The sequence below is a fragment of the Chiloscyllium punctatum genome, chromosome 15, assembly GCF_047496795.1.
Source record: "Chiloscyllium punctatum isolate Juve2018m chromosome 15, sChiPun1.3, whole genome shotgun sequence".
In the NCBI taxonomy this organism is placed as follows: domain Eukaryota; kingdom Metazoa; phylum Chordata; class Chondrichthyes; order Orectolobiformes; family Hemiscylliidae; genus Chiloscyllium; species Chiloscyllium punctatum.
In genome coordinates this window covers 69,203,074-69,223,337 of record NC_092753.1, presented here as the reverse complement: position 1 = coordinate 69,223,337, position 20,264 = coordinate 69,203,074, and the positions used below count along the sequence as shown (strand labels likewise).

Below are 20,264 nucleotides of genomic sequence, written 5' to 3'. Positions count from 1 at the left end.
TGAAATTTCTTGTCTTTCGTTCTCAATTCAGTGAGTGGAGCAGCCATACTGCTAAAATTTGGTACAAATTGTCAAGGAAATCCATTCCATCCCAGAAACCACAGTACTTTCCCTTTTGTTGATGGCATGGGAACCTCTCCAAGTACCTTGGTTTTTCCATCCCCAGGGCCATTTGTCCATGTCAAATAACATGGCCCAGGAAGGTGACTTGGCCTTTGGCAAATTCACTTTTAGCCAGGTTTATCACCAAACCTGCCTTCCAAAGTCGACTAAACAAGTCTGATAAACGTTGTAAATGTTCCTTCCATTTGTGACTACAAAATCACCAGGTCATCAATATAAACTACACAGTTGGGCAATACAGAAATGACCATATTGGTGAGTCTTCGAAATATGGCTGGCGCATTTTTCATAACAAATGGCATGACTTTTAACTGATACAGTCCAGTTGGCATTACAAACGCCAAAATTTCCTTTGCTCTTTCTGACAAAGGTACCTGCAAGTATCCTCTGAGCAAGTCCAACTTAGAAACAGAATTTGCTTGTCCCACCTTTTCAACACAGTCTTGCAAGTGCGGAATCAGATATGCATCAGTCTTTGTAATTGCATTGACTTTGCCATGGTCCACACATAACCACTGGATACCATCTGGTTTTGGCACCATTACTATGGATGAGCTCCAGTCACTGTAACTCACTTTAATTATGTCATCTTGGAGCATGCGTTCAAACATCCTTTGGAACTTGTGCCAAATTTAGTGGGTTATGCCTATAAGGACGTTGCTTAATCAGAACAGTATCTCCTATATCCAGATCATGCATAATTAGGTTAGTACTTCCCAGCTTATTTCCACTTATCTCTCCATGTGATAGTAATAACTCTTTCAGGTCATTTCGATTTTCTGCGGGAAGGTAAATCAATAGTTTATCCCAAATTTTCCTCATTTTCCAATTTAATTTGAGGAATCTCCAGTTCAGAATCCTCTGAACTTGGTTACAACACAGACGGAAGAATCAGTAACACATTCCTTCCCTGCCAAAATACCTGTTGAACACATTCACAGGACACACTCTGAGACTTCTTTCTGTCTGGAGTACCTATCAAATAGTTCACCTCACTCAATTTCCTTTCAAATTGATAAGGTCCACTAAACCTTGCTTTTAAAGATTCACCTATCACTGGAAGTAACACTAATACCTTATCCCCGATGGCAAAATTGTTGATTTCTTGGCTGCTTCCTGTTTCATTGTATGCTGTCTGGCCAACTCCCCAGCACTATTTAATCATTCCTTAAAAATTTGACATAGTCCAAATATGGTCTCTGAACTCTGACTTATCAATTTCTCCTTAGTTTTTGGACATAAAGTGAGAGGACCATTAAAAATGGCTATTTCAAATGGATTGAATTTGATCGCTTCATTTGGTGCATTTCTGATCACAAAAAGCACAAATGGAATTCTCTTATCCAATCATCTGGATAGTCTTGACTATAAACCCTCAACATGGTCTTTAAAGTCTGATGCCACCTTTCCATCACTCCCTGTGATTCTGGATGGTACAGAGTAGATTTGAATTGTTTTTTTCCTAAGCTCTCCATTACTTCTTGGAATAATTTTGATGTGAAGTTTGACCCTTGATCAGATTGTATCTCTGTCAGTGGGCCATATCTGGTGTAAAATTTGGGTAATTCCTCTACAAAGAGGTGGTTTTAGCTATTTTTGGAAGATCTGGAAATAGATAAGAGCACTGGGCCAGATGGGATTTATCCTCAAATTCTCTGGGAAGCCAGAGAGGAGATTGTAAAGCGTTTGGCTTTGATCTTTATGTCAACATTGTCGACAGGAGTAGTGCCAGAAGACTGGAGGATAGCAAATGTTGTTCGCTTGTTTAAGATGGGGAGTCAGAACACCCCTGGCAATTATAGGCCAGTGAGTCTTACTTCGGTTGTGGGTAAGATGTTGAAAAAGGTTGTAAGAGATAGGATTTATAATCATCTAGAAGGGAGTAATTTGTTTCAGGATAGTCAACACAGTTTGTGAAGGGTAGGTCGAGCCTAACTAACCTCATTGCATTCTTCAAGAAGGTGACCAGAAAGGTGGATGAAGGTAAAGCATTTGGTGTGATCAATATAGACTTTAGTAAGGGATTTGATAAGGTTCTACATGGTAGGCCATTGCACAAAATATGGAGTTTCGGGATTGGAAGGTGATTTACTGGTTTGGATCAGAAATTGGTTAGCTGAAAGAAGATAGAGGGTGGTGGTTGATGGGAAATGTTTATCCTGGAGCTCAGTTACCAGTGGTGTGCCACAAGGATCTGTTCTGGGGCCACTGCCGTTTGTCATTTTTATAAATGATCTGGTTGTGGACGGAGAAGGATAGGTTAGTAAATTTGCAGATGAAACCAAGGCAGGCAGAGTTGTGGATATTGCCGAAGGATGTTGTGGGTTACAGATGGGCATAGCTAGGCTGAGAAGTGGCAAATGGAGTTTAATGCGGAAAAGTGTGAGGTAATTCACTTCAGAAGAAGTACCAGGAATGCAGAGTAAAATTCTTGGCAGTGTAGATGAACAGAGAGATCTCAGTGTCTGGGTGCATAAATCACTGAAAGATGCCACCCAGTTTGATAGGGTTGTTAAGAAGACATATGGTGTGTTGGCATTTATTGGTAGGGGGATTGGGTTTTGGAGCCACAAGGTCATGCTTCAGCTGTACAAGACAGTGGTAAGGCCACACCTGGAATACAGTTCTGGTCACCGCATTATAGGAAGGATGTGGAAGCTTTGGTAAGCATTCAAAGGAGATTTACTGGGATGTTGCCTGGTATGGAAGGAAGGTCTTAGGAAAGGCTAAGGGAACTGAGGCAGTTTTTGCTGGAGAAAAGAAGGTTGAGAGGTGACTTAATCATGACATATAAGATAATCAGAGGGTTAGATAGGGTGGGCAGCGTGAGCCTTTTTCCTCGGATGGAAAAGGCTAACACAAGGGGATATATTTTTAAATTGAGGGGTGATAGATTTAGGATAGATATCAGGGGTAGTTTCTTTAGTCAGAGAATGGTAGGGGCATGGAATGGCCTGCTTGCAGTGGTAGTAGACTCGCTGACGTTATGGGCATTTAAATGGGCATTGGATATACATATGAATAATAATGGAATGGTGTAGGTTAGTTGGGCATCAGATTAATTTCACAGATCAGCGCAACATCAAGGGCTGAAGAGTCTGTACTGCGCTATAACATTCTATGTTCTATGTTCTAATCCTTTTAGCTGTGATATTGCATAATGGGATGGCATCTGGAAATCCAAGTGACACTTCCATTATTGTTAACAGATACTGATTCCTACTTTTTTTTGACATAGGGGATCTATGCAATCAATTAAGACACTTGTAAAAGGTTCCTTAAGTGCAGGAATAGGTATTAAAGGAGTGGGTTTTATTACTGCCTGTGGTTTTCCAATTACTTGACATGCCTGGCAAAATTCAACTACGTCCTCATGCAGTCCAGGCCAGTAAAAATGTTTATGTATTTTAGCTTATATTTTCCTCACTCCTAAATAACCCCCAAGTGGTAGCTCATGCGCTACTCACAACATCATCTTTCTATGCCCCGCTGGAAATACAACTTGATGAATTTCTGCCCATTTCTCATCTGCCTAAATATGCAATAGTCTCCATTTTCTCATTAAGATGTCATTTTTAATGTAATAACATTTAGGGATAAATTTGGATTCCTTTTCTGTGTATGCCTTTTGATATAATTGCTTTAAATTTTCATCTTTCAGCTATAACTCAATTAACTAATCTGAGCTAAAGATGTCTGCATTGTCATCTATCTGCTCCTGGTTTGTGCCAATCATCTGATGAAACAGAATCTCTGCTAATTCCACTTCAACTTTCTTATTTGTACTCTTTGATCTCTCCTGTTTCAACTGGTGACCTTATGACCTCAGTACCACACAGTCAGGAAAATTCCAGTTGCCTGGGTTTCCACTGGCTTTTCAACCACAGTAGGCTGCACTCCTACTGGAGAATCAGCTATATCATTTGCAAGGACAAATTGTATTCCTGTAGCTGAGAGGTGTCCAGTACTGCTACCAAAAATTCTCCAGTCTTCTCTGGACACTCGAAACTCACTTTACATAATTGTGCGCTTCTTGATTCACCGTGAATTCCCATTACCAGAACTTTTTCTGGCAATAGTTCTTCAGATATACATACATCTTTCAGCATCACAGACTGAGAGAATCCTGTGCCCCTTAATATTGTAACCTCTTTACCTGCGAGTGCTGGCCAATGTGAAAAAACTTTACCTTTGCAGGTATATGGTTTAAGAAGATCTGGTACTTCCTCCCTAACCAACCTCCGATCAGCTTGTACATTCTGGTGCAGATTTCTATCCTTCACTGTGCTTTCTGTTACCACTCTAACAAAATTCACAGGCATATCATGCTTTCCTACATCTGGCTTCCCAGTACTTCTCCCAATCCATCAGTGTGAATTCATGTGGCCTATTTTGTGCAGAGAAAACACCAGAGCTTTTTAACTTCTGTCCCCTTCAATGGTTCCTTTTTACACTCTGTGGTAAGTTATCCTAAAGATCTTCACCGAGATCTACCTTTCCCATTCCATGCAAGGATTTCTCTTTTTCCCAATTTCTATCCCTCACGGATTGAAATTCATGCTGGAAGCCAAACTCTGCTTGATAGACCAACTCATAATCATCAGCCATTTCAGCTGCTAATCTTGCCGTTTTAACTCTCTGCTCTTCCACATAAGTTCTCACTACTTCAGGAAGTGAATTTTTGAACTCCTGTCTAAGTGCCAAATTCTGAAGTTCAAACTCCCTTCTTTCTTTCTTTCCTCTACTTTTAATTGTAATTCCTTCTCCTTTGCCTCTCACTCAAGCTGCTTCATTTTCAAATGAATTTTAGCCATCTTTAATGATTCTGGTGATGTTTCCAACAAACTTAAATGCTGAGCTCCTGCTGTGATTATCTCTCATTTCCTTACAGAAGGAGGCAGCTCCAACTCCAGCTTGTCTGCTAATTCTAGCAGCTTGACCTTCATCAACTTGTGTAAAACCGCCAATGTCACTTCTTCCACCCCCACAAAACTTTTGGTGATTGAAAGATCCATTGCTATCCCAAGCACTCTTTAAACCAACCAAAAATTAGCACACAGAACAAAAGACACTAATACCTATCACTCACTGCCCTAGAGTCCAACAGCTCTAATCATTGGCCAAAGAGAGAAATGTGCGAGAATTCCTAGAAGCATGGCATTCCAACCGGAACTCGATCAACAAAACCCCTGAGAAAAAGAACAGAAAATGGCATCACCACAAGAAATGACATCACCACAGGAAATTACATCACCAACCAAGTAAACATAAACACATAAATTAAAAAATGGGCCATACCATCCGTGCTTCATCTGGAGGCTAAACGAAGATGTTACCTAGTATGATGACGAAACGTCTGAAAACGAACATTCCAGCTCAGCAGGCAAGCCTACATCCAGAAAAGAAAATAGCGCATAACTTATCCTATCCAAAAACCCAACAGATTATCCCAACTTAATTATGCTGTTCCAAATACGTGCAACAATCCCCATAAACACACCTCGGCACAAAAGGTAAAGTCAACCACAAGTTCTTCCAGGATAGAAGTCAGAGTGAGAGTGAGAGAGAGAGAGAGAGAGAGAAAGAAAGAGAACCAGCCTGGACCTGCTTCTGGGTCCAGCAGCTTTTCCACATTACTGCTTTAAAAAAACAAACCAGAGAAAAGATGCACTGGGAGAGCTGACCACACCATTTTCATTGTACATGTGTTTTTTTAAAACTTGAAAACCTTCTGCCTGAGGCAGTCTCTGTTCGCTATTATCAAATTAGCACTAAAACTCTTCAACCTGCAGTCTTTTCAGAGTCTGTCATTATAACTTCTCTGAAAAACAAATAATTGCTGCATAACCTCGTTAAAGGAGCAGCTTTGTGACAACATTGTAGGAAGAATGCAGGAAACACAACACACTCTGAAGTTGTACTGAAGAATTGACATTCATGACTGGGAGGAGCTATCCACTATTTGTTCACTATGGTGACAACTTTTCAAACAAGTTGCATATGGTCTGAGTCCCAATGTCTCAATAATGAGACAGAAGCAGTGAAATAGAAGGATAGGAAAGTAAATAAACCCTGAACTCTGGATCTCAATACTTCATTGGATGCCCAAATATTTGCAACTCGAGAATCAGACAGACAATATGACTTTGAAACTCAGTGAACACAATTCATTTATAGTCATTCCTCTGCACGAATGAGACTTCCATTACTGAGAACCCCCACAAATGATGAAATTCACAATGCAGGACCCATTAAAAATACAGGTTAAAATGTGTTAAAATCACGGACATGTAAGTTTTGCCCACAGATATTGAATTTTGCTGTTGGTCACTCTTTGCCACAAATAGGAGAATTTGCAAGTAGTTATCTAGCAGATACAGAGGATTTAGTATACTTTCAAAATGTTGATTACTCCATTCTACATACCTTGATATAATATAAATTCAGAATCAGCAGCAACAGAGCTATCAACTTTAGCATTGTCAAATGGCACCGACGCGTTGAGAAAGGAAGAATGGTATTTCTTGTGTCTTGTTCATCCATAAATGAAAGGTCAATGTGCACTCATACTGTGTAAATCTGCAGCAAAGAAAACCTTAATTTAATATAAACATCTGTCACTGGGAAAATATTAAGAGTGTATTATAAAAGGAGGAATATAACAGAACATTTAGAATGACATCATATAATCAAGCAGAGTCAGCATGGCTTCATGAAGCGGAAAGTATTCCTGATTAAATTATTAGATTTCTTTGAGGAGGTATCACACATGCAAGATAAAGGGGAATCAGCAAATGTATTATATTTTCTACTTGTCACTTATCACTGCATAACTTATCTTCTTTACTTATTTTCTATCTCCTCCATCATCCATGGAGCTCTGGAATTGTTTATAATACATTTCTCACTTGAGGGGATATATCTGAACTGAACCCAAACCATTTCCACTTTGAAGCAATCCCACTGTTCAGTTACAATTGTTCACGCCAATTTCTCATTCCAGTCAAACCTGCCCAGCTCTGACCTTGCTATATTGAAGGCCACTCTCTGCCAATTGAATCTTCTTACTCTGGATCCATGCTTGTTATTCTCCGTCACCAGGTGGAACCTGATGATTCGATGTTCACTGTTTCCTCAATGTTCCCAAACTGACACTCCATTTGGCTCACTGGATTTCCAACAGTGCGTTCTTTGTTGTGGGAATGGACACATACTTTAAGCTAAAATACTTAAATACAATTAAAGCTTTAAACATTATCTTTTTATTCCTTCCTCTTAATCAAAATGGCACCGGATCGTGGCAAAATTGAAAAAATACTTTTCAGTGTACTTTACTGTTCTTCTCACTGTATGATACATGTGACAATAAATAATCCATTCATTCACACACTGCTGTTGGAAACTCTCTTGAAGACAATCTAGGAGCACTTGAGCCTCATTGTTCCCGACAGTACCAGTCTATATTTGGCTAACTAAAGTCCCCCACTACTGTACTCAAAAATGCTGGCTTCTCTCTGTAATTCCCCAGCAGATTTATTCCTCTGCATCCTTTCCACGAATTTATGGTCTACAGGTTACATCTATCAATGTAATAATACTAGTTTGTTGCTCAGCCAAATTGATTTTTCCCTACCTTCTCCGAGATAGCATTTTTCTCCAGCGCATAGTGCACTGTCAGAGGAGGCTGCTAAGGATTATGGATTGAAATGGAAAAGCTATTTTCAGTTGTATTGGTTAGTTTTCTGAAGCACACAGGCAAACATTTCTAAATTTGAGAAACTAGCCTGAGCTAACCTATATTGAATTTGAAAGGGTGGAGCAAAGTAATTTTGAAAGATCAATATGAACATGAGGAGAAAATATCATGTATAAAGCTCCCTGAGAAATTGCTCTCTTGAAAAAATTCAAAAACTTACTTCTATTTACAGTAAGAACCCATATCGACAACCAGTTGGTTGGAATTGCTAATCAGGCAGCAGCAATGACTGACAATTATCTGATCTGTACAACAAAACCATGTGTTAATGCTGCTTCTGGCTGAATGTGATACAAAATGGCTGCTTGTAGTTTTTTTGAATCTGACACAAAATGGTTGAAGAGAATTGTAGCTGAAGCTGCATTTCATGTAGCTCAAGTCATGGCCTTCACAGATAGATCACAAAGTTCCTCTGAGAATCATAAGAGTTTTAGAGAGATGAGGCTAGAATGCAGAGAGTAAGCCTTCTCTTTTCTGGTAGGGGTAGTTCAGATGGAAACCTACAAATTTGCAATTTCCTATTTTAATGTGAAATACAAAGGGAAAGCTTGATCCAACTTAGATGATGCCCTTCAAATAATTATAATTTCATAATAGAGTAGGCACATATAGTTGTACAATGATAGTAGTTTTAATGTATTACACATTGGGAAATTCAATTAGATTTCTACAGGCAGCCAGCTGGATGCAGAAACTGGTTTTTGATAAGCACACTTGGTAAATCTTAATAAAGACCTTGGCTCCAGTTAGTTTGAAGTTGATTATTTAACACAGTTAGAAGAAAAGCCTGACCCCACAATAATCAATTCTCAGGTAGTTGTTATTACACATTAAATACACCTGCATGGGTATGGTGAAATTATAAATGTAATCGATGAATTAACATTAAGGGATTCAACTGAATTTCCTTTAAATAAATAACTTTAGGCCACTGAGAGAAGCTTTCACTCCATCAGCAAGGAAATTGGAACAACAAAAAAGTATAGCACGGCAGCACAGTGGTTCAGTGGTTAGCACTGCTACCTCACAGCGCCAGGGACCCGGTGTGGAGTTATCACATTCTCCCCGAATCTGCCTGCGTTTCCTCTCACAATTCAAAGATGTGCAGGTTAAGTGAATTGGCCATGCTAAATAGCCCATAGTCAGGGGTAAATGTAGGGGAGGGGAATGGGTCTGGGTGGGTTACTATTCGGAGGGTCAGTGTGGACTTATTGGACTGAAGGGCCTGTTGGGAATCTAATCTAAAAAAAATCAACATAATCCTGTAAAAGAATAGCAAAAGACAAATAACATAGCAAAGGGTACAGGAACAATTGCAAAACAGGGTCATTATGATCTTGAGAAGATAAACAATTGCTGGCTCACAATCTAAAGAACAGCTTAAAGAATAGGTGAAGAATGACAGAGAAAAATTATAAGACACAGGTGAGAAAGAGGTCCTATCCAGTAGAACCTTAAAGAATTCAAATAAACTTATTTTATTGACTTTGTAAAGCAGTAAAAGTGATTGAATTTCATTCTTAACACTGGAATTTGAATAGGTGCTACTGTATTTAGTAAAGAAAACTAATATGGAAAGTATTTAAAGCAGTGATAATAAAGATCCATTTGAGAATTAAACTTCTGGTTTAAACTGTCTTACAACATGCAAACACAAGTCGTCAATGGCAGCTGCAGGACAGAGAGACTATTTGTTTGACCTTTCAAAGTTGAATAACAGGGAGGTCGGTCGCAAAGTCTTGAGGAAGGGTTACATCCAAAATGTTCACTTTTCCATCTTCTGATGCTGCCTGGCTTGCTGTGTTCTTCCAGCCACCCTGCGTGTCTACCCAAAATTGTCACTTTGTCACAAAATTGAACAACTATGTATAACTTCATAAGTAACTTTATGTTAGAGCCAATATTACAAATTTTATAACAACTGGTAGAAATTAATATCCTTTCTAATCTTCTGCATGAAGGTTAGCAAGGATCATAGTTAAAAATCACACAACACCAGGTTATAGTCCAACAGGTTTAATTGGAAGCACACTAGCTTTCGAAGCGATGCTCCTTCATCAGGTGCTAGTGGAGGGCTCAATCCGAACACAGAATTTATAGCAAAAATTTACAGTGTGATGTAACTGAAATTATACATTGAAAAATTGATTGTCTGTTAAGCCTTTCATCTCTTAGAATACAGTGATAGTTTCACTTCTTTCATGTGTAAATCACAAAATCTTTTTTTAAAAACGTTGCATTCTCGGGTTAGCTGTTAACAATGGTGATAGCTAGACGATATGTTGAAGGTGTTGGCCCCCTGTGTTCTCTGTCTATGCCATGATGTTTAGATTGATTCTAATCTAAAAAGTGAGATAACAGAGTTTTACATAAATTCATGCAGTTTTTGAGCTCAGAGTTCTACATGAATGGATCATAGTTTGCAAAACAGAATTTGAAAAATCATTATTAATGAGCAAATGAACATTACAGCTGAATAATGTCTGGAAAGGGACATAACAATCAGTATTGGAATATGGTCAATAAAATATATTGTAGAGACCAAGAACAGGTGATAGGGGGTCTGGCAAACATCACGAGGTGATGGGAGGACCTAGGAATGACTATGAAATTGTCCATCATTGAATGTATATTCACAGGATTGGATGTGTAGATCAGAGGTGATGTGGCAAGCACTGATGTCAGTCTTGCACATAACCATTGTAAGACGGTACATAGAAATATTCTGTACTTTATTGGGAAAGGGAGAGTGTCCTAGAGACCTTGCTCGTGCCACATTGTGCCAAACCTATATTGAATTTGAAAGGGTGGAGCAAAGTAATTTTGAAAGATCAATATGAACATGAGGAGAAAATATCATGTATAAAGCTCCCTGAGAAATTGCTCTCTTGGAAGAATTCAAAAACTTACTTCTATTTACAGTAAGAACCCATATCGACAACCAATCGGTTGGAATTGCTAATCAGGCAGCAGAAATTACTGACAATTATCTGATCTGTACAACAAAACCATGTGTTAATGCTGCTTATGGCTGAATGTGATATAAAATGGCTGCTTGTAGTTTTTTTGAATCTGACACAAAATGGTTGAAGAGAATTGTAGCTGAAGCAGCATTTCATGTAGCTCAAGTCATAGCCTTCACAGATAGATCACAAAGTTCCTCTGAGAATCATAAGAGTTTTAGAGAGATGAGGCTAGAATGCAGAGAGTAAGTCTTCTCTTTTCTGGTAGGGGTAGTTCAGATGGAAACCTACAAATTTGCAATTTCCTATTTTAATGTGAAATACAAAGGGAAAGCTTGATCCAACTTAGATGACGCCCTTTAAATAATTATAATTTCATAATAGAGTAGGCACATATAGTTGTATAATGATAGTAGTTTTAATGTATTACACATTGGGAAATTCAATTAGATTTCTACAGGCAGCCAGCTGGATGCAGAAACTGGTTTTTGATAAGCACACTTGGTAAATCTTAATAAAGACCTTGGCTCCAGTTAGTTTGAAGTTGATTATTTAACACAGTTAGAAGAAAAGCCTGACCCCACAATAATCAATTCTCAGGTAGTTGTTATTACACATTAAATACACCTGCATGGGTATGTTGAAATTATAAATGTAATCGATGAATTAACATTAAGGGATTCAACTGAATTTCCTTTAAATAAATAACTTTAGGCCACTGAGAGAAGCTTTCACTCCATCAGCAAGGAAATTGGAACAACAAAAAAGTATAGCACGGCAGCACAGTGGTTCAGTGGTTAGCACTGCTACCTCATAGCGCCAGGGACCCGGGTTTGATTCTTGCCTCAGGTGACTGTCTGTGTGGAGTTATCACATTCTCCCCGAATCTGCCTGCGTTTCCTCTCACAATTCAAAGATGTGCAGGTGAAGTGAATTGGCCATGCTAAATAGCCCATAGTCAGGGGTAAATGTATGGGAGGGGAATGGGTCTGGGTAGGTTACTATTCGGAGGGTCAGTGTGGACTTATTAGACTGAAGGGCCTGTTGGGAATCTAATAAAAAAAAATCAACATAATCCTGTAAAAGAATAGCAAAGGTCATTCACAATTTGATTCAGCTGCAAAGTAATGACAAAAAATATGATTACACAAATTAAGAACCTCTTAGGAAACCAGTCTGGAAATAGCAGCAGGTTATATCAGTGAGATGGCCACCAACTTAAAGAAACTAATCGGAACTTGGGCACATTCCAAACCATGACTGAAATATTGGCTTGGCAATGCATGAATGGCAATCAGAGCTCAAGGAGACCACTGGTCCAGCACAAGGGAATTTGTTAGTAAGAATGAATTAGCAGTTTGATACACAGAAAGGAGAGAAGGCAGAAGAAGCAGAACTTCAGGAACAATAAACACAGGCCCAGTCAGCTGGAAGTCACAAGCTGGTGTCCCAAGCTGGACTAATTCATTGCCTTCATTAAATATTATCCTTGTGTACTTATTGTAATAAAGTTAATAAATACTGTTTAAAAATTAACAAACTCAGATGCTTGTAAATCAGAGACAAAAATAAAAATTGCTGTAAATACTCAGCAGGTCTAGCAGCAGTTGTGGAGAGAAATCAGAGTTCACATTTCAGGTCCAGTGTTCTGAGGTAGGGAGCCAAAACATTAACTCTGATTTCTCTCCAGAGATGCTGCCAGACTTGCTGAGCTTTTCCAGCAATTTCTACTTTTGTCACAATAACTAGACTGGTATTGTAGTGAAATGGGGACCAAAAGAGCTTTTTGATGGCTGCTGTAAATCTCAGTACATAATTCTATGTGGCCTAAGTGTCACAATTAAAGCTGAATTGGAAACCCCAGACTTTGTACAGTAACTAATCATTTTGTGAGCAATACTGTAACTAATCTTCAAAAGAAAACAAGGCCTAAACCCAGTTTAATAAGTTTGCTGTGCAATTGGTCAATTCGTGGAAACAAATGCAGAAGCAAAACATTATAGTCTCGTATTTTATGTTTTTTAAATTTCAGGTAACTAGTATTTTACCTGATTCACATACATCCTTGAATTGATATTTTCATTATATTGTGCTGGAATTTTTATTTAAAACCACAAATAAATGCCGAGTTATAACATTTCTGCTTGGCCTTTTCCTCTTCTCCTGAATTTGAATTCACGTACATTTGAATATATGGTCTGAACCCAGAGGATATTCTTAGATTTGTGTCAATAGCTCGTTTGTTGACTGACAAGTTCCATATTTAACTGTATATGCATCCCTGTAAAACCTACTAAAGGCAGAAGAAGGATAAAGAAAAATGTAATTTTGTGAAAATGAAGGATGTGTTAATGACAAGAAAACTGAAGCTTGAAATAAGGAAAAAAATAATTAGATGTTAGCGTCCAATACGTCTCAGAAACATGGACAATGAATAAGAATCTGTGCATTAAGAGAGAGGTAATTGAAATGTGGTTGCTGAAATATGTGCTTAAAATTCCACATGCGAACATTAAGATAAATGAGGGGGTGGGTGAAAGGATAAGGTAAAAAAGCAATCTAAAAAGTAGCATCCAGGAAAGAAAATGTCAGGATTCCGACCAATGGATCAAAGTTGTAAAGCTACAAAAATCAAATTGCCTCCACATGGTAAAGTGGACAGCAGAAAGTGGGAAGGAGCTTGGTGGAGTTGGATGATGGAGACGTCAGAGCAGTTTCAGATGAGAGACGATGGTTTGTGAGGATAGCACAATGCAGACACGCCTGATATATTGTGATAATAGATTTCCCAGTGGAAGGTGCAACAAACAGAACAGCGATAGGAAAATATATCTCCACAGAAATTGTACCATTTTCCTTTCACTAACCTAGGAAAGGATCCCAGCAACTGTTAATATGTTTGAAGACACCTATTTTATTAGAATTCAACTACACACACCCAGACTTTGATAAATGAAATGCCCATACAAAGAATTTGAGGTTGATTTCAAATCCAGGTGAGTCAAGTTCTGGCTTTCTCTTTAAATTTCAACAGTGAGTGATTGCAATGCTTAGAAGCCAATGCACAATTTGTTCACTGATTTAAAGATTGTCTAAAGAAACTAACACTGTCTTAAATAAACTGAACTGAATATTACCCAGATTAAATGTTACTTCATCCATCGGTTGACTTTCCAGGGGTCATACTGATGTCTTTGGCTAAATCGGGACTTTCAGTCCCACACCAGCTACATTATAGGTACACACATGAAGGGTAATTAAATCCTTACCTTTTCAACAGGAAAAGCTCAACAGTGTTGAATGATTTTTATAGTTCCTAGTACAGATACAAATCTAAAATATCTCCATTAATAGGCTTGGTGATATGCCCCAAACAACCAACCCTCCAATCCTGGCACTTACCCCTGCCACCGCAGGAACTGTAAAACCTGCGCTCACACCTCTTCCCTCACCTCTATCCAAGGCCCTAAAGGAGCCTTCCACATCCAAAGTTTTACTTGCACATCCACGAATATCATTTATTGTATCCGTTGCTCCCGATGCGGTCTCCTCTACATTGGGGACACTGGGCGCCTCCTAGCAGAGCGCTTTAGGGAACATCTCCAGGACACCCGTACCAATCAACCACAACGCCCCGTGGCCCAACATTTCAACTCCCCCTCCCACTCTGCCGAGGACATGGAAGTCCTGGGCCTCGTTCACCGCTGCTCCCTCACCACCAGACGCCTGGAGGAAGAACGCCTCATCTTCCGCCTCGGAACACTTCAACCCCAGGGCATCAATGTGGACTTCAACAGTTTCCTCATTTCCCCTTCCCCCACCTCACCCTAGTTCTAAACTTCCAGCTCAGTAACTGTCTCCAAAACTTGTCCGGACTTGTCCTACCTGCCTATCTTCTTTTCCACCTATCCACTCCACCCTCTCCTCCTTGACCTATCACCTTCATCCCCTCCCCCACTCACCCATTGTACTCTATGCTACTTTCTCCCCACCCCCACCCTCCTCTAGCTTATCTCTCCACGCTTCAGGCTCATTGCCTTTATTCCTGACGAAGGGCTTTTGCCCGAAACGTCGATTTCGAAGCTACTTGGATGCTGCCTGAACTGCTGTGCTCTTCCAGCACCACTAATCCAGAATCTGGTTTCCAGCATCTGCAGTAATTGTTTTTACCTACCTGACTGCTGACCTGACAGGGGACACAATAAAGGGATCCCTGTTCTAGTTTACCCTTTGTCTACCTCATGTTCTATTAATTGTTCTAGTGAACCATAATCAGAACAGGAGGCATTAAGTTCTGGTGCAGATACACATCTGCAAAGTTTGTTTAAGTTACCTGCAAATTAAAAAGATCCAAAGCCAAATGACATTCAGGACATCAATAGCGGTTACGTACACTGACCCTCACTGACCGATGTGCTCAGAAACATTGTGTGCTTAATGCGTCCCAGTAGCTCTGAAGGTTATTGCTGCCCTGAATCTATTTATCTGTCACTCATTTGATGGAGCAGCTGGGGATCTCTGTGGTATTTCACAAGTGTCCTTTCACAAGTGCATCAGGAGAGCAAATGGACACAATGGTTGCCAAAGACCGCCACTTTGTCTGATTTCTCCTTGATGCAGTCATTCTGATAGCTAGGGCATCAGGATCCTCATTCGTTACTGCCTTTTCTTAGCTGCAGAATGCGAGTGATTATTTCCACAAAACTTTGGGAGCATCCTGACATCAACCAACAGTTTTCATGAACAGAATTGGTTTCCGTTCCTTTAATGTTAAAATGATTTGTGAGCATAGTAGATACATTTTGTTGCTTGACATTTCATATCCCGTGGGATAACATAGCTTTGTTCTATTGGAACATTCGGCTTCTTTCCAATGTCACATGCCTGTGTGAGGATGACTGGTAGGCAAATGTGCTTCCAAGAAATAATCAGACTTCTGCTGTACAAATATTCAATATTCACTGTGGCCACACCCAGAGCAGACACAGCAGCAGCGTCACAGGGCAACAACAGCCAGTTAGAGAGGGACATATCTGTAGAACAACAGGAGCTTCTAGAAGCCTACAAGACTCTACTGTGGAAGGCAACAGTGAAACAGACCTCATGCTTCCTGAAGATAAGGCTCCAATCCATGGTATGGTCAGGCAGAACTATGCAATATAGGTGAGTATAGGCCAGCATCATAGTGCTGTGCTGTGCCCTCCACATTCTGAGTCACCAAAATGACAGGAAGAATTACAGAAGAAGACGGTAATATCTGAGGAAAGTGATGAGGGTGAGGAATCTGTTATGGCCCAGGAGAAACATCATTGAGGAGAGAAGAGGTCAATGGACTGAAGAGCCCCAGAGGACAGCAGATACTTCCAGGATTACTGAGCTGGATGGAGACATCCCATTTGAAAGTTCAAATGTCATTTGTGCCTTCAGTCCTCTACCTTGTGCCTTATTAATTTAAAATAAATAATATTGCAACTAATACAGGTAGTCAGGCGGTGACTTTGTTTCCAATGCAGTATGAATTAGGCTTTTGTCATTGCATATTGCTACATCAAAATAACCTGTTTTCTGGTTGATTCCTTAATACCCTTTGAGAAATCCTTCATGTATGCATTCCAGATATTTGTCATCCACGACATTTGTGCAACTCGCTTTACTCAGATTTTTATGTAAATCAAGATCCTGCAGATTTCTACATTGCATTTGTTACATACGTTTCTTACTTCCCAACATCACAATTAGTGTTTGGTGGCCAAGAAGCAACTCCTCTCAATGTTTGCTGCCTCCTGCAGTTTCTTCACCCCCATCTAAACCAATTGTACACCTTCATTTTTTATTCAAGATTGCCTCTCACCATGTACTGATCTCATCATATATTAGTAGCTTTATCGCTGCTCCTTTCCTTTTGATGTCTTCTTCCAAAATGTTGAATACTCATTGCCTTGGCACCTGAAGCCATGTCTGATCATGGCAATTGATCATACCTGCTTCCCTCTATTTGTGAGGTCAATTCATCTGCCTTCTTGAGCATGCAATGTACATTCAGATAAAGGGATTTTAATTTTGTTGTTTTTTAATTTATTTTGCAATCTATAACCTTGTCTGCTCTAAGGTTTATACTCTGTTCATTCCTTATTGCTCTTTACTTGTCTTCTGTCTTCAATTGAGCACATCTTCCCTCACATATTACTTTGCCCCCATGACTTAGTTTGAAATCCTGTCAGCCTAGTTAAACAACTCAACAGTACACTAGTCCTTGTGCTGTTCAGATGAAGACGATCCCAATGGTTACAGTTCCCACTTTCTTCAATGCTGGAAACAGTGCCATACTATCAAACCCATTTCTTCAACACCAAATGTTGAGTTACACATTCAGCTTTAACCTTGTTTACCCTAATCCAATTTGCTCACCTTTGAAAATCTACATCTTTAATTTAGCTCCTAGCTGCTCACACATTCCTAACCATGCCAATGTTGTCAGTACCTACATTGGCCAATAAAACCACATAGCCTTCTTCCCATTGCAAGTTACATGCTAGTCGACAGCAGATGTTCCAAACCTTGGTGTAGGAAAAGTAACAAAACACTTTGGAATATTATCTTTGCCTACACTGTCTCCTAATACCACTGTTTTCTTATTAATTTCCCTGCTTGAATGGCCGCCTGCATGACAATGCCATAGCCAATTTGTTCATCCTTTCTATAGCCTTTGCTTTCATTCAAAAAGGCTTCAGCATCCTAAACCCATTGAAACAAATGTGAGGGTTGATGCCCCTTTCCTTCTCGATCAACATATCTAATCACCTTCTAAAAGGACAATTAAGGATTGCCAAAAAGTGTTGGATCAGCTCCCACACACACATCCCGTGGATGAATATTTTTTTAAAATGGCCTCACTCACAGTCAGACCCTGCTGTTGCTGACCACGGACCAAACCAGACCACTCTAAGACTAAGAGATGTGGCCATCTCTGGGTGTCCAGTAACTTTCCCACTCCCTGATGGGTCATGGCATCTGCTGCTCAGCCTCCAGCTCAATGACTCTGAACCAAAGTTCCTCAGCCAGAAATAATTACAGCAGATCTGCTTGCCTTAGGGTCATACTGGTGCCCACAAACTCTCATAATATGCAGCCTCCAGACATCACCTCCCTCTCATCAGAATAGCATTTAATTAATTATTTCCATTCATATCTCTAGTCTGACCTGTGTTTATACTGTTGTCTTTTCAATAAATATTCTATGAATTCAATTGAAATTTTTCAGTTAATGTAAAAAGAAAATGCTCACCAGTCAATCTTAGTGCTAGTGAACCTTACTACCACCAATGAAACCTCAGAGTTATTCATCAATATCACCGTTTGAAAAGAAAAATGAAAAAGTAAAATGAAAAATGCCAACTATTCCCTAAGTGTATAACTTATGTCTTACATCGTTAGTGAAGGCTCAAAAAAAGTTGAAATAACATCTTACTCCCACTGCATTGAACACTAATGTGAACTAAACTCCAGACAAATTCAACAGATCAAACTCAGCAGTAGTTGTTTGGAATGGTAAAGCAAGCTCAGCAGGAAATATGGTCCATCTCCATTCCTATTCCTGAAAGCCAAAATATTATTTGCCTCTCTGAATTTTTTGCTGGATCACATTCGCAGTCCTGAAGATCATGGAATCAATGTGTGAAGCTATTCCCCAAAAACTGCCAAAATATCCATCAATTCAATTACTAGGCCAACCAATCAGAGAAAAGTCACCTGACTGCAGAACACTCTTCCCAGAATTTATCACTGCAATGTTGACTGCAGGACATTTGCTGGACTTAAAATGAATGAGGATTTCCGTAGATTCCAAGTTTGATGCGATTTAATGTAGAATTTTCCCATTCTTTATTTCTATATTTTTCTCAGTGATATTCTTGTTAGATTGTCTGCATTGGTCCATGTAATCTTTTGTCACAAAACAATTGGCTTTTCAGTTTGTTGATTATGTAACTGTCCATTACAGTGTTCAGTTGAAGGAATCATGCAGCAGGAGAGTGAAAGTATTTGTTGAAACATTCATATCTCTGACACCATCTTTAAATCCCAGCTCCTGAGCACTTCAGATGTTGCAAGCCAGGAACTGCCCATCAAAGTTTGCTGTTTAAATTTCACCATTAAGGAATGAGTACAAAAGGGAAGGTATCTTCTCACTTTGCTGACAGGCACCTGGTGGTGTTTGTGGACATGATGGTTGAAAGATGATCTGTTCTTTACCTGATGGACCACCAAAGGAGGCCATGCCTTCAGTTCCAGCCAAGACAGATGAAATAGCAAGCAATTTCTGGTTTTAAATGCAACACCCAGAAAAAGGTAAAAGACATTCAACACTCTGCATGGAAAGTGCCACTATATTCTTCATGCCACCTCATGCTCACAGATCCACCATCACAATTAGTGGAACTTTTGTTCCTCCAGGCGTCAGGTGGTTAGGGTTTGGTGATGGAGATGGCCCAGGGTGTGCATGTTCTTGGGCCAGGGACTTTCATGCTGGAGAAAATGTTCAGTTTGTCCAGGGAAGCTTTTTGAAACCACATGTAAATATTCCAATGAGTGAAGGGGCCGTATTGGGTCTTATACTAGAGAATGAGACCGGCCAGATGATCCATGTTTCAGTGAGGGAGAATTTCATGAACAGGGATCATAATTCTATTACATTTTAAGTTACTTATGGAAAGGGTTAAGAAAGGTCTGGTGGGAAGACTAACGACCACAATGTTTGGCCAGAGCTAGGGAATGTAGATTGGGGGTGGCTGTTGGAGGGTAAATCCACATCTGTCATGTGTGAATCTTTTAAAGACCATGTGATTAGAGTTCAGGACCAACATGTCCCTCTGAAAATGACGTATAAGGATGGCAAGTTTCGGGAAACTTGAATGACAGGAGAAATTGAGAGCTCAGCCAAAACAAAAGGAAGCATCTGTAAGGTTTCGGAAACTGAAGATGGACAGAGCCCTTGAACATTAAAAGATAGCAGGAAAGAACTTAAACAAAGAACTAAGCGGGTGAAAAGGGGCCAAGAAATGTCTTTGGCAAACAAGAACAAGGAAAATTCCAAGGCATTTTATACATACCTAAGGAACAAGAAGGTAGCTAGTGAAAGGATAGATCCCTCGAGGAGTAAAGAGAGAATTTATCCATGGAGTTGGGGAAGTGCGAGAGATTCTGCAATGGCTTGTTGATCAAGGAGTATGATTCACACTTTGGGGACTGTACATTGCAGACATGTGAGAGATCCTTGGGTCTCAATTCCAGTCGAGTCCAGATTTCTATGGGCAGCAGGTTGGCTCAGTGGCAAGCACTGATGCCTCATATCGTCAGGCACCAAGTTCAATTTTAGGTTCGGGCAACTGTGTGTGCTTCAGATACGCAAGCTAAATCGATTAGCC

At 39.7% G+C, this 20,264-nt stretch overlaps 1 pseudogene; it reads right to left on the bottom strand.

The window, feature by feature from the left end:
* LOC140485858 (NXPE family member 3-like) overlaps positions 1 to 9,695 on the bottom strand; it is a 178,158-nt pseudogene extending 168,463 nt beyond the window's left edge.
* Between the last annotated feature and the right edge of the window lie 10,569 nt (positions 9,696 to 20,264).